This window comes from Harpia harpyja, chromosome 16 (genome assembly GCF_026419915.1).
Source record: "Harpia harpyja isolate bHarHar1 chromosome 16, bHarHar1 primary haplotype, whole genome shotgun sequence".
Classification (NCBI taxonomy): Eukaryota; Metazoa; Chordata; class Aves; order Accipitriformes; family Accipitridae; genus Harpia; species Harpia harpyja.
The window spans coordinates 12,670,145-12,682,759 of NC_068955.1; the positions used below are offsets into that span (position 1 = coordinate 12,670,145).

General features: G+C 47.4%; 1 protein-coding gene across 5 annotated transcripts in view; it reads right to left on the reverse strand.

The window, feature by feature from the left end:
• The window catches only part of C16H11orf24 (chromosome 16 C11orf24 homolog), a 30,638-nt gene extending 20,964 nt beyond the window's left edge, over positions 1-9,674 (reverse strand). The window contains exons 1-3 of one of the 5 annotated variants that reach the window (XM_052811287.1): positions 9,610-9,674; positions 8,456-8,578; positions 4,163-4,259 (exon numbers count right to left, since the gene is read on the reverse strand). The gene's annotated coding sequence lies outside the window, so the exon portion shown is untranslated. Of the gene's footprint in view, positions 1-4,162; positions 4,260-8,455; positions 8,959-9,609 lie in introns of those variants that run through there. The other 4 variants (XM_052811288.1, XM_052811289.1, XM_052811290.1 and 1 more) reach the window with 4 other exon arrangements.
• Positions 9,675-12,615: the final 2,941 nt, after the last annotated feature.

Sequence of the window (12,615 nt, forward strand, 5' to 3'; positions counted from 1 at the left end):
GGCTCTGCAAACAAATTTGTCCCAAGACATACAATAACCTAAGAGCTCATTTAGCAGAAGGGTTTGCAGTTTTCGGTCAGCTCCCAGGGGACAGCTTGCTCACTCCAGGGTTTGCATTACATATGTTTCCACTTTCAGAGAGGTCAAAGACCAGGTGGAGAACATACCGCCCAGAAAGAACTGCTTGCTAATATTGCCGAAACCTGCGGGGGAGGGGGGGGGACACCAAACCCCCCACCTCACCAGCATTTTCTGTTTATATTTTATTCTAAAACTCCCTTTCATTCAGCTATTCCTTAGGAGGATGGGTCATCAGCACCAGAAATCCACTTCTGTTACAGCTGTTTATTTGCAGAATGCATGTCATTTCATCAACACATATCCAGCTTCTAGACATTGCAAGATTTTTCAAAGCCTAGAAAGCCTTGCTCCCTTTGCAACAGACAGAAAAGCAACAAATGGGAATCCATGAATACACCAGATCCAGTCAAAAGCTGTTTGCTAAATAGAAAACAAACCCAACTTCCATGCTTTTGCTTTTCAAGTTAGCTGGTAACAAAAGCCATCTGCATTACAGCTCCATCCAGGTCACGTGCTTCTCAAACTCAAGCAGCAAGTGTCCCTGAAGAACGTTATCAGCTCTTTCCAAGTCAGCATATCTGCCTTAGGCAGCAATTCTTCAAACACACAAAGCACGTGTTTAACTTTATACGTGAGAGTAAGTCTAGCAGAACTAGCAGAACCTATGACCTGCATAAAATTAAGTCACATAACCACAGGCAGGCTCATGACATTGCATACCCCTGCTGGCTTCACTGCCCAAAATGTGCCCACTAGAGCCAGGTGTACTCCAGACATCACCAGTGACATATTTCAGCCCCAGCACACACATAGTCCAGCCATCTCAGAGATGGTCACTGCAGCCAGAACACATGGATCCTGCCATATCCACAAGGCAAATATAAACTGTTGGGCATCCCTTGAAAAACACCATCATACATGAAGATATAATTGTTCTTGGTGTCAACTATAGACTTGCCTCATGGCTTCAGGAAAAGTCACCACAGCTTTTGTAGCAGGAAATTATCTTTCATATCTAAAAACTTTGAGGCTATTCATTACACATGGATTTGTATAAAGGTTCTTGGTGAGGGACCATTTCAAAGTTCTAATGCAAACTAAGGTGCTGTTGGCTACAAAGAAAGGCTTTTGCATGGACTGATAACTGATTAGAATAGGAAACAAAGAGCAGAAAGAAGCCATAGGTTTTCATGAGGACAAGTGACCACCAGTGGGGCCTCTGCTATTCAACTCACAGAAAAGATTTGAAAAGAAAGGGAATAGTGGGAGGATATTGGCTTTTAACTGAACTGCCAGAGGGTCTCATGATACCAAGCGTTGGGGGATGATGTCTCTATCCAACACTATAGATCACTGTTGAAGACAATACTGTACTAGACAGACCTCTGCTTCTACCTCACACAGGCGAGTCTCACGCACTTAAGGTCCACTAACATGGTGCAGTAAGCTGACTGATGAATGAGTCCTACAGCTCTTATTGACCAAATGTCCACTGCACCATTTTTAATAAATGCCCAGAAGCAGCGATGTGGACATACAGTTCAGATGACAAAGGCCAGAAGCTCTTGTAGAGACATGGGAACCTACACACCATGCAAACTAAGTTTATTTTGCACCAGATAGCTTAGCCAGAGTTATGACTTCCAGTTAGACATTAGAGAAGCTCTCTGTACAATCTTCACAGAATCACAGCATGGTTGAGGTTGGAAGGGACCTCTGGAGCTCACCTGGTCCAATCTCCCTGCTCAAGCAGGGCCACCTATGGCCAGTTGCCCAGGACCATGTCCAGATGGCTCTTCTGTATTTCCAAGGATGGAGACTCCACAGCTTCCCAGGGCAACCTGTGCCAGGGCTCAGTCACCCTCACAGTGAGAAGGGGTTTCCTGATGTTCAGAGGGAACCTCCTCCTGTGTTTCAGTTTCTGCCCATGGCCTCTGGTCCTGTCACTGGGCACCACTAAGAAGAACCTGACTCCAATCTTCTTAACACCCTCCCTTCAGGTATTTATATAGATTGATAAGATCCCCCTGAGCCTTCTCTTCTCCAGGCTGAGCAGTCCCAGCTCTCTCAGCCTTTCCTCATAAGACAGTTTCCCAGAACAGAAGTTGCAAAACCAATTCAAGAACAGAAGCCTCTACAAACATAGAAATGAAGGACAGTTCATATGGACTGCACTAATGGCCAGGTGATATGGCTTAATGCACTGTCAGGAGGAACTGTCACCTTCAAGGGCATATGCTCCACCTCACTATCAGGTGAGAGGTGGTCTTCGGCCATAGCACTTACACCTCTTCTTCCTAAAGGAGTTCTGCATAGCAGTACCACATTGAGACAATGCAGGAGCTGCTGCTCTTGCAAACGAGGCCATTTCCAGACATGGAAAGCATCTGAGATACATCAGGCTTAGCAGTTCTACATCAGCCTAAGCAGGTATTGTAAAGACACTACATCATCTGTATCACAAACCAAGGAAAATACCGTGACTATCCCACAAAAGCCTCACTATAAAAAGGACCTGGAAAGATTAAATAGGTTTTGCACATTTTGTAAAGCTCTAGATAATCAAGATTTGTTAACAAAAAGGACTAATGACGACAAGAAAACACTTGAGGAGGGAGCGTGTTTGCTCTTTTCAAAGCTGGTCTCAAGTTTTCACACTCAGACCAGCTGGTCATGCCTACAGTCCCAGCACTTTCCATCACACTCATGAATGAGATATTTTCCAAACAAATTTTTTTACAAAAATGAAACCTAGGTATAGGATGTTTTCTTTTGAAGGAGGGAAGCACATTACTCCTTTTTTAAGCCTCATCAGGTCAGAGTGTCAGAAACCCACACAATGATTCACACAAGTTGCTGTGAAATCCTAGTGACAATTATCATCCCTCCAGATCAGCTAGGATACAAAGAGCTTTAGAAATGGGAAGAAATAATAACTTAAAAGAAAACCAGTCTCAGCAGGGAAAAAACCTTGATCAGCACAGCTGAGAAAGGCAGAAGAATGTTTATGGCAATACTTACCGTTTATTAAGTCAACAACTGGACTAGCACCTATTTACCGTGGGTAGAGATCTAGGGAGTAAATGCTTTTTGCTTGGACATTGAGAACTTCAACTTATCACTGGGCATTTCTCACCCATCAGAAATCCCCATCCTTAACTCCCTTAATAGGCCAATCTCCTGTTTATCTTATGGCAGAAAAATTAGAGGGCTTCTTTTCCACCATGCTCTCCTTTTCAATTAGATATGGGAGTCCAGATGCTACTGCCAGCAAAAAGACACACTGATGCTGTGAAGTTTCACCAAAAGGATGATGATGTAAAGGAGCTCTGCTGACACAAATACACCAGCCCAATCTTTGTAACACAGGTCAGTCCATAGCACAACAGGGCATCAGTTCAAAAGAGCAGAGTGTAGATAAGGTAGACCAACCCTCCCTTATCTCACAGGGTGGAAAGACAGGCGTGAGAAGACTGAGCCATTTGTGTATAGCTATAGCAGGAACTGGTCAGAGCTGGAAATGAAAACTGAGTCTCTTTAAATCCAGCTTAGTGCATGAGCTACAAGACAGTCTACTTTTCCTGTGAAAGCATATATTTAGTAAGAGTGTCATTAAGAGCATCTCAGGAACATCCAGAAATACCTGCTGTGAGGTTTGTTTTTTCTGAAGGAGAGGGGGAAGAGGAGTGTTCCTAATACAGGTCACATACAAATCAAAAATAATCAATAGTAAGATTCAGGGGATGATGTATATCGAGAAATGGGGAAATGAAGAGGTAGCACAAACGTGTGAAGTAGCCTCCTCTCCAATTAATGGCTTGCTTGATCTTGGATGGATCCCCAGTATTTCCCTTCAACCAGTTTGCATTCATAACACTTCTACCTTTATTCCCTGTTCTTCAATTTATTCCCAGTTCATGAATAGGGATGAATTTTGCCCTCACCCATCCACACATGCTCATTTCCTGCTGACTTCTACAAAATTTCCCTCTGCTAATGGACTTGTTTCACAGCAGTTTCAAATCTGTCCAGAGGGAGCAAAAGAAAGAAAAAAAAAAAAAATTTGAGCGTAGAAACTTACCAGGCAAACACTTTTAACTGTTTTCTTGCTGTCAGGAATTATTGCGCCTGTAGGGGATGCAAAGGCCGATAAAAGCCTGGATACAGTAGGACTACAGCTGAAAACATAGGGAAAAAAATAAATGTGTAAAATATTATTGTATGCTACCAGAGAACCACTTCTCTGAGACTGTCAAAGCATTTTCACAAAGAGATGGAAGAGTGGAAAGGTTTATCCTGCTTTTTAATACAGAGGAGCCAAACAAAAAAAGATAGAGAAGACGACTCAGCAAAAGAACATGCTTAATCCTATTAAAGTTAATGAGATTTCACCCTGGTCTCCACACACAAGTCGTATTGGGAGTTTAACTTAAGTGGATTTAAACCCAGATTTGGTTAAAGTGCTGCAAAGTCTCCCCAAGCCAAATAAAAATAAATCCAACACAAATATACATGCAAAATTCAATTTCTCCCTTTTTTTTTTTTTTTTAATGAAACAAATCTAAAACCAGTGCACCTTCTCCATCTGAAGTATGTGCTCAAGTGTTTTGCTGAACTATTGCATAAGCAGTTCTCCAGGCTGGCACCAAGGCAGCTGGAGCTCAGGGAAGGCAATCCCAACGCCGTCCTGGACAGTCAGAGGCAAGAGGGTCATCACTACCAGAAGCAGTGATGGTTGTGAAGAGGACTTGCTGAATGTCTCAATAAATTAAAAAAATGGCCCTTGAACACAGACAACCTCCCCTTCCCTGTGTATTTAGGGAATAACGGAGGTGGCTATGGGGGCTTGGACACTCCATAGCCACGTCTGCAGAGCACAATTTAGTTGTCCTTTAGAGGACACAGCTCAACTGAGACTCCCCAAGCAAAGGTGACAGGAGCTGTGGTGATGTACAGAGATAATCCAGGCATGCAACTGCAACCTGCACCGACTGCGCAGACCTAACTTCCTGCTCAAGTGGAGGACCCAGCTGGTTCCTCAAGCAGATGCAAGATGTACAGATGGACTGTGGGTCCTGCCACATGCACTGGGGGACCGTCCAGCTGGCTGCATATAAGCAAGTACCCATATCCCTGGCTCTCTGCCCTCCATTCTTTTCTTCATACCACATTGTCCTACAAGAAAAAACAAACAAACAAGTGCCCAACATGCTTTCCAAATGGTTGACAAGTTATCACATGAACTGCGAGGAAAGGACGTGATGGAAAATCCAGGCTCACACACTGTCATTCCAGAGATCTCACATTCTGCAAAGTGCATTTGAAGACTAGCTCTCCCACCACAGCAATGCAGCCATCAGGGACCGTGCTTCGGTCTCATCCTGTCTGACGACACTGCACGGCACCAACTCGGTGTCAGTGCAGTAGCACTCCTACCTCTCAGCACTGCAACCCAAGATCTGATCCTTGAGGCCAAGCCCACAACGGCAAAGAAAAACAAAGCTAGCAACGGCAATGGAAGACTGACAGAAGTTTTGGCACCTACACTGATCAACATTCAAAATTGCCCAGAGGAAACTTCATTTCAGTGATAACCACAATAACGGCACAGCCGAGCAATTAGCTAAATGTAGGGTTTCCACAAACACGCCTGAAGAACTAAAGCAACAAGGAAGCCAGACAGCACAACAGCAAGCAGCCAAGCGCTGCTCTACACACCAGCAAGGCAAGCATGTGGTTCCACTGAGCATTAAAACCCACTTCTGCAGTTCTTGCCACTTGCTTTTGTTGGAGAAGTTGTTCTCAGGATCATGCGGCAATGTCCCTGCAGACATTACTTCAAGAATGGGGCCCCCATACCATGCTGGAGATACGTTGTCCTTTCCTAGATGAATTGCTGTACCACAGGCACCCTGGGTGCCCTACCTGCATGGTGACCTCCTTGGACTGCCAGCAGTGAAAAGCTGGAGGAGCTGTGAACAATGTTTCCAAAGTGCACAACCAGCTTCTGCCTTCACTCATTTTCAGCATCACTACTGTCCCTGCAGCACCAGCAGCATCCTTACACCCCAGGGGTCAACTCACAAGCCCCACCGACTCCTCCAAGTCTAAGCTGTAGAAAGGTAACCACAACTTCAGTCCAAGGGAGCAGAACTGACAGGAGGAACAAACGTGTTAAGTGCTTGCTACCATCCAGAGAGAAAGGGTTCAATCGCAGTTTACTCCACAGGACTTCTTGGCTTCCCGGTCAACAAAGTCAACAGTCCTTTGGGAGTCCTTCCCAGACCCAGAGGGGCTGGGTATCACTGACAGGCAGGGTATGATGAAGGGTTACACCTGCAGGACAGGCTGGAAGCCAGGAAGGGAAGCCACTTTGCTGAGCCAGAGCACACAGTGTCAGATGGCATCCAGCAACAGTGCACACAGTAGGGATATTGCCCTCCCAGTCCTCTTAAGGGTAGGAGGAAAAAAGCCTCAAAGATCATCTAGTCTGGCTCCTGGTGCAGCGTAAGCCGTGGAGTTTCATCCGGCAATTACTGTGCTGGGGGTGGGGAGCGGGGAAGGGTATCTCATCTACCGCACAAATGAACTTTGTGCCAGCTCTTGTGTTTGTAGGAATGAACCCCCTCCTTCAGAAAGGCACCCGATCCCAATTTAAACACTTCAAAGGGCAAATGGCCAGCTGGCATGGATTGTCATTTCTCTGCAAGGGAGCTGTAACAATGCACAGCAGCTGAGGATCTACATGCAAGTGCCAGTGAATTGACTGCTTTTTCCTCCAGCTTTCCCAGTGCATAATTGCTCTTGCTATTAGAAGTTTGTATCAAACACAAAGCAACAATTAAAGGGCAAGGATAAATCTAAAACAGACATTAGCAGTGCCTGAACATGCTTATACATGGGGTCCAGTGATGAGAGCAGAAACAGGCCAGAGCAGATGGATCTGAGCATGGCTCTTCAGCACACACATGCAGGCAACGCAGATGATCTCCATATGGAGATGAGGGCTGCAAGGAAATGCATGTGCACAACACCCAGCCACCCAGATGACTGCTCTGAGCCATAAGCCCAGCATCACTCAGAACATGCACGTCAGCCAGGATGAAGCAGCTGCTGCGATACACCTGGTTTGTGGGTATGCAGCAGAGCAACAAGTTCATTCCCCTTACATCCAGGTCCCCTGCAATTTTTCACTGCAAATATGCTGGCGTAAACTCTTGCTGGAGATGCTTTACGGCATTTTCAGTTTATAAAACTGCGTTCAAACAGGGATGATGATACATAGAACATGGACTCGGTTAACACTATGTGTCAGAGCATGGGGAGACATCAGCAGAACTGTATACTAAAAGCTTCATGGAGAAAAGTTTTATCCACGCCTTAAAAAAAACCAAAAAGAGGCAAGAAACTCTACCCAAACAAATCAATTCTTCATGGTTTCTTCAAGCAAAGTTTTGGACATTTCCAGCATGCACTGCTTTAAACAAAGATCTCCATTCCTTAATGTCCCTGTGACATTTTCACTTAAAAATTTAGTCAGTCACATACAATTGAAAAAGTCAGCTATTACTTTTAAAAGTAGCTACATTATCTAACCCTGTAATCCAGGGTATGAAGCCAGACATTTTTAAATACATTACCAGGCCTTCAGCATGGATGTTTTTCACCACCGAAGCTTGAAATTTTGCTTGCAAATTACTCCCAGTAATTTGTCTGTGCCAGGAGACTTCCCTTAGAAGGCAGAGGCTGCAGGTTGCATGAATGTGCCAATTAGAATTTCAATAGGAGATAACCAGATGCAAAGCCTATTTTCTGGCAGATGGGTTTATAAATCCAGCAGGGAATTTGCAATTAAAACAAAAAATAAAGATGTCCGCACCAACGTGTTAAGAGGTATGTAGTCTGGAATTTCCCCCAGAAAGAACTAAAGCAATACATGTGTGTATACATACATTTTACATATATATATATGTGTGTGAGTGTAAAAACTAGAATCAAGCAGCAAACATGCACAGCAAGTGCATTAATCTACTATAGACATGGAAGCTAATAAAAATGGATAGATTCCTTTTAAACTATCCATTACCATGTAATGGACTGCATTAACATATATAGTACTGGATGATTATGGTAGATAAGTAAGATTAATACAGAAATACATGCACTTTCTAGAGAGAGATACTGCATCAACATGCATCTTACAGCCTAGTTTTCAAAGCTACTGATCAGCCACAAACCCTCTGAGGTCTAAAGGGCACCAAACGCTCATTATCAGCAAGTTTACCTCACTCAGCACGGGTGCAACTTAGCTCAAGGCAGGGAGGATTAGTGTATCTATGGGTTTGTTCCTCCAGTAAGCAATCAGTTAACTCACTTTATCAGGAAACAGGAGTGCTGTTGCATGACCAAGCCTCGCAGGGATTCAGTTGGCTAACATGTAGGACATCAAGGCACCTGACTTGACAGGATCCTGAGACAGGATTTTTCTTTGCCAGTCCTAGAAGACAAAGTTTGGGAGACAGCAGAGGGGAAAGGTAAGGGATTCACTGACTCCACCAGAACATGATCTACTGCGATAGGATATCCCCACAGGATGCTGTATTTGAGAGCTTGGTCAAAGAACAGTATTTATTCTTCCTACCACTTACTGGATTCCAGCTGACACCTTGCTAACATTGCCCAGGGTACAGTTAAACCTACTGAAAACCTTTACTGAAGGTACGAGAAGATGAAGAAGATTTCAGTAGGATACCACACAAAGCAGGATTCCGTTGACAAAGGTATCTCAACTGTACTCTCGACATTACTGAATAAATAAGACACAAGATATTTTTACGTATCTGTGATGCCATGCGTAAGGGTGATCTGCCACAGACCCCGTATTTCTGAAGTGGTCCATAGGGCCTAAAAATGTTACATTTGAGGCAGTGAATTACTTGCTGAGTCAATCAGCTCTCTTCCCCGCAATGAAACGGAGTTTCCTCCACTCCCACCTCCCCAAGAACAACATCACCTGCGAGCACATCGCATCGCAGGAGAACAACAGGCGAGCGCAAAGCCATCACTGCCACGACTGCTAGCAACTTACCTGTAAACGTATTTACAACTCATTTGCAAATTTATCTGCCACTTCTGCGGCAGTTTATGGGGACGGCTGCCGAGCCCCTACTCCCCCGCTCCCAGGCCGCGGCCACCCGTCCTCGTCCCGCCCGCGGCCCGCAGCGATTCAAACCGACACCCGCCCCACGGCCCCCTCCCCCCCGGCCCGGAGACCCCCGTCCCCGCCGCTCACCCGGCACGGCGTCCCCGCCGCTCACCCGGCACGGCGTCCCCGCCGCTCACCCGGCACGGCGTCCCCGCCGCTCACCCGGCACGGCGTCCCCGCCGCTCACCCGGCACGGCGTCCCCGCCGGCTCCGCTCCTCCAGGCCCGGGACAAGCCACCGCCCCCCCCTTCCCTCCCTCCCGTCCCGACGACGTGGCGGAGCCCGGCGGAGGGCGCGGCCCGCGGGGCGGAAGAGACGCTTACCCCGGCGGAGGCGGCCGCACGCCCGGCGCTGCCGCGGCCCCCACGGGCAGCGAGAGGTGCCCCGCCACATGCGATGCGGCGCGCCGCGCCGTGCCCCGCCCCGGCCGCGCCCCCCTCCGCCTTTCACTGGCTCTCCCGCCTATCTCCCCGCCCCGGCCGCACCTCCCGCCCCGCCCCCCTCCGCCCGCGCCGGGGACGGGGCCCTCCCCGTGCGCAGGCAGGACCTTTCACCCCGGAAACAGCGGGGCGCGGGGGGCAGAGGGGGGGAGGGAGGCTACCGGCCCGCGGAAATGACGTGTCGCGGGGGCGGGGTTTGGGACGGGGCTATGGGGCGGAAGCGTCTGGGGGGGGGAGGGGGCACCGGCAGCAGCGCCCGGCGGGGCCGGGCCGGGCCGGGCCGGGCGAGTGGCCACCCGGCTCCGCGGTGCGAAGGCCGGCCTTGTGCGGCGGGCCCCGCCTGGCGGGAGCGCGAGCTCGAGCTCGAGCTCGGCCCCGGCCGTCCCCGCGGCTGGCGGCCTGCGGGCCGCCGCCTGCCCGAGCCCCGGCCGGGCCGGTCAGTACCGCCCCCGTCTCTTCAGGGATAGCTTTGCTGCCTTCGCTGCGGGCCCGCCGGTCCCGAGCGCGGCCCGAGCGGCAGCGGTGGCCGTACTGCCGGTTCCCTACCGCTACGCCGAGCCAGAAATGGCCCCGGTTGCACTTACTCTGTATAAATTACCCTAAATGTGCGCCAGAGATGAGCTTGAGATCCGTGGGGTTTAGAGTTTGGCCTAGGATACGCCAGTGAGAACCTGTAGTCAGATGAAATATTGTCGTTCTCCTCCTGAATCTTTGTAACACGAACTCCAGCATCTGCCATCTTCTGCAACTTGCGGCACAGCAGCAGGAGTGTCTTTTTGGCAAAGCTGGGCTTTAATACCAACGCATTTTGCCCGTGTCTTCTGTGAGCAGACGTCACGGGATTTTTTGTGACGAGCAGAGGACCGGTGGCTGGGTTGGTTGGGTCCAAACTTTCATAATCGCCACCAAGGGGGGAAAAAACAGAAAAATGTACAGGGCAACAGCTTCTTGCTACCGTGGACTATGAAGAACACAGATAACTCCACCATAATCTAGGCATAACTTTTCCCGTGTAATCCCTAAACTATGCAAGTCTGTGGTTTACTAGACATGATAGTCCACTGTCAACAGCGTTGTTTAAGTAGAGAATGCTGCTGAATTACTGAATCAAACAGCAGAAATCAGCTCCTTGTTGATTGTTTTACTGGTTTTAGTGCTGCTGCCTATGCCAAAAGTTTGCATGCAGCAGCCCACAGCTGCTTGGGGCAAACTCTAGCAGCTGTGGAGCTTTGAAGCTTTTCTAGACCATGTTATATACATGCATATACAGACACACATATGATACAAGTGTCTGACCCACATTCTGAAGCATGGAGCCAGCTCAATGAAATGGCCAAAGGTGCAGGACTTCCTTTAAGCCATGGGTGCCCATTTTAGAGCAAGCACACCATCTTCTGAATTCAGCTCCTTCAGGTTATTTCCAGATTGCCCAAAGAACAGTCATCAAAAAAAAGGTGCAGAAAACAGCACTGTGCATGCACAGGCGCAGTCCGTATTGTGAGATGCTTTACATAGTGATTGTGGCATTGAACAGGTGAAGAAGGAGCCCCTGCTACCTCAAATCGTGTAAGGATTTCTGCTGCTACTGCTAATCTGGCCATAGATGAAAGTGATGCTGAAATCGTTCGCGCATCCCAATGTAATTTTAGAACACACACATTTGCTTTTTGAAATGAGCAATGAGGAGGAGGAGTTGTTACGCTGGTCCATCAGTTAATTAAAAGCAGACAAAATGCAGAGCTGGCCAGCACTCCACATTAAGGACTCAATTTAAACCCTGTCTGTTTGTATATATTCTATAGATATATCATTCCATCATTCATGTAGGATACTGACATCTACTCAAATATTCCCTCCCCTCCCTTCCAGAGAAGGAGGAAGGGAGAAGGAAGCTCTGCAGTTTAAGAGAATTAGAAGAGACAGTTGAAGGGGGGAGGAGGACTGCCTGCTGTAGAACAGATTATCTGGCAGGACCAAGCACAACGATGGAGGAAATAATGTGAAGCTGTTGAGCAAAGGAGGAGGGCACATGGCCCTAAGGCTTGGTGTAGTGGGGAACAAGCACATTTCTGGGAAAACAGTCTCAGGAGGAAAAAAAAATGCACATGGAGAAGCCCAGATGTGGAATGGGAAAATACAGGCACTGAAAAAAAGCTGTGATCACGCAAACAAAGAGAACAGGATGTCACGAATGTGCCCTCGCTCACTTCTCTCCCTATCATGCACGGGGAATGTCAATAGGTCAGGCTGTTTCCTTTGACAATCCCAGAGGACAAACATAATTTTGAAGTGTTTAGAGATCTTTGCAACTTTACATGCCTTGTGTGAAAAGCTGGGGTGCTAAGACATGCTTGCAATAGCAGGTTTTCATAGAATATAAATGAGGGCTAAACCACCATTGAGCTTTCAGTTTGTATTTTTTCCACATTGTCAGGAGAGCAGAGATTATGGCATATAATGAAATGCTATCAAAGGGGATTGGGCTGGAGGTGCAGGAAGGAGATTTTAGGATATTAGTTTAAACAGAAATGGCTCCAAAATAGTCAAGCTATGTCCCAGATGTTAACTCATTCAGGGGTTTTGCACTGACTGAGCTAGAGACCAAAAGGCAGGTCTGCATTTAAGAAATAACACATCTCTGTTAAGAACAGATGTTGATTGGGATAGGGAATATTTGCTCTTCTGGACTATTCAGATAAACTTAGCCAGTTGATGCAATGCAAAGAATAGTCACACATCTCCTATTATGTCTAAGAAAAGGTGGAACTATGTCCCTTAAAACACATGGAAGGTTGAACCTCCCTGCCCTGCATTGTAATGGCCCTTTTCGTCCAGTGCCAAGAGAGGTTCCCAGGCTGCTTGGGAGAGCTGTCCCCCTACAAGCGTCAT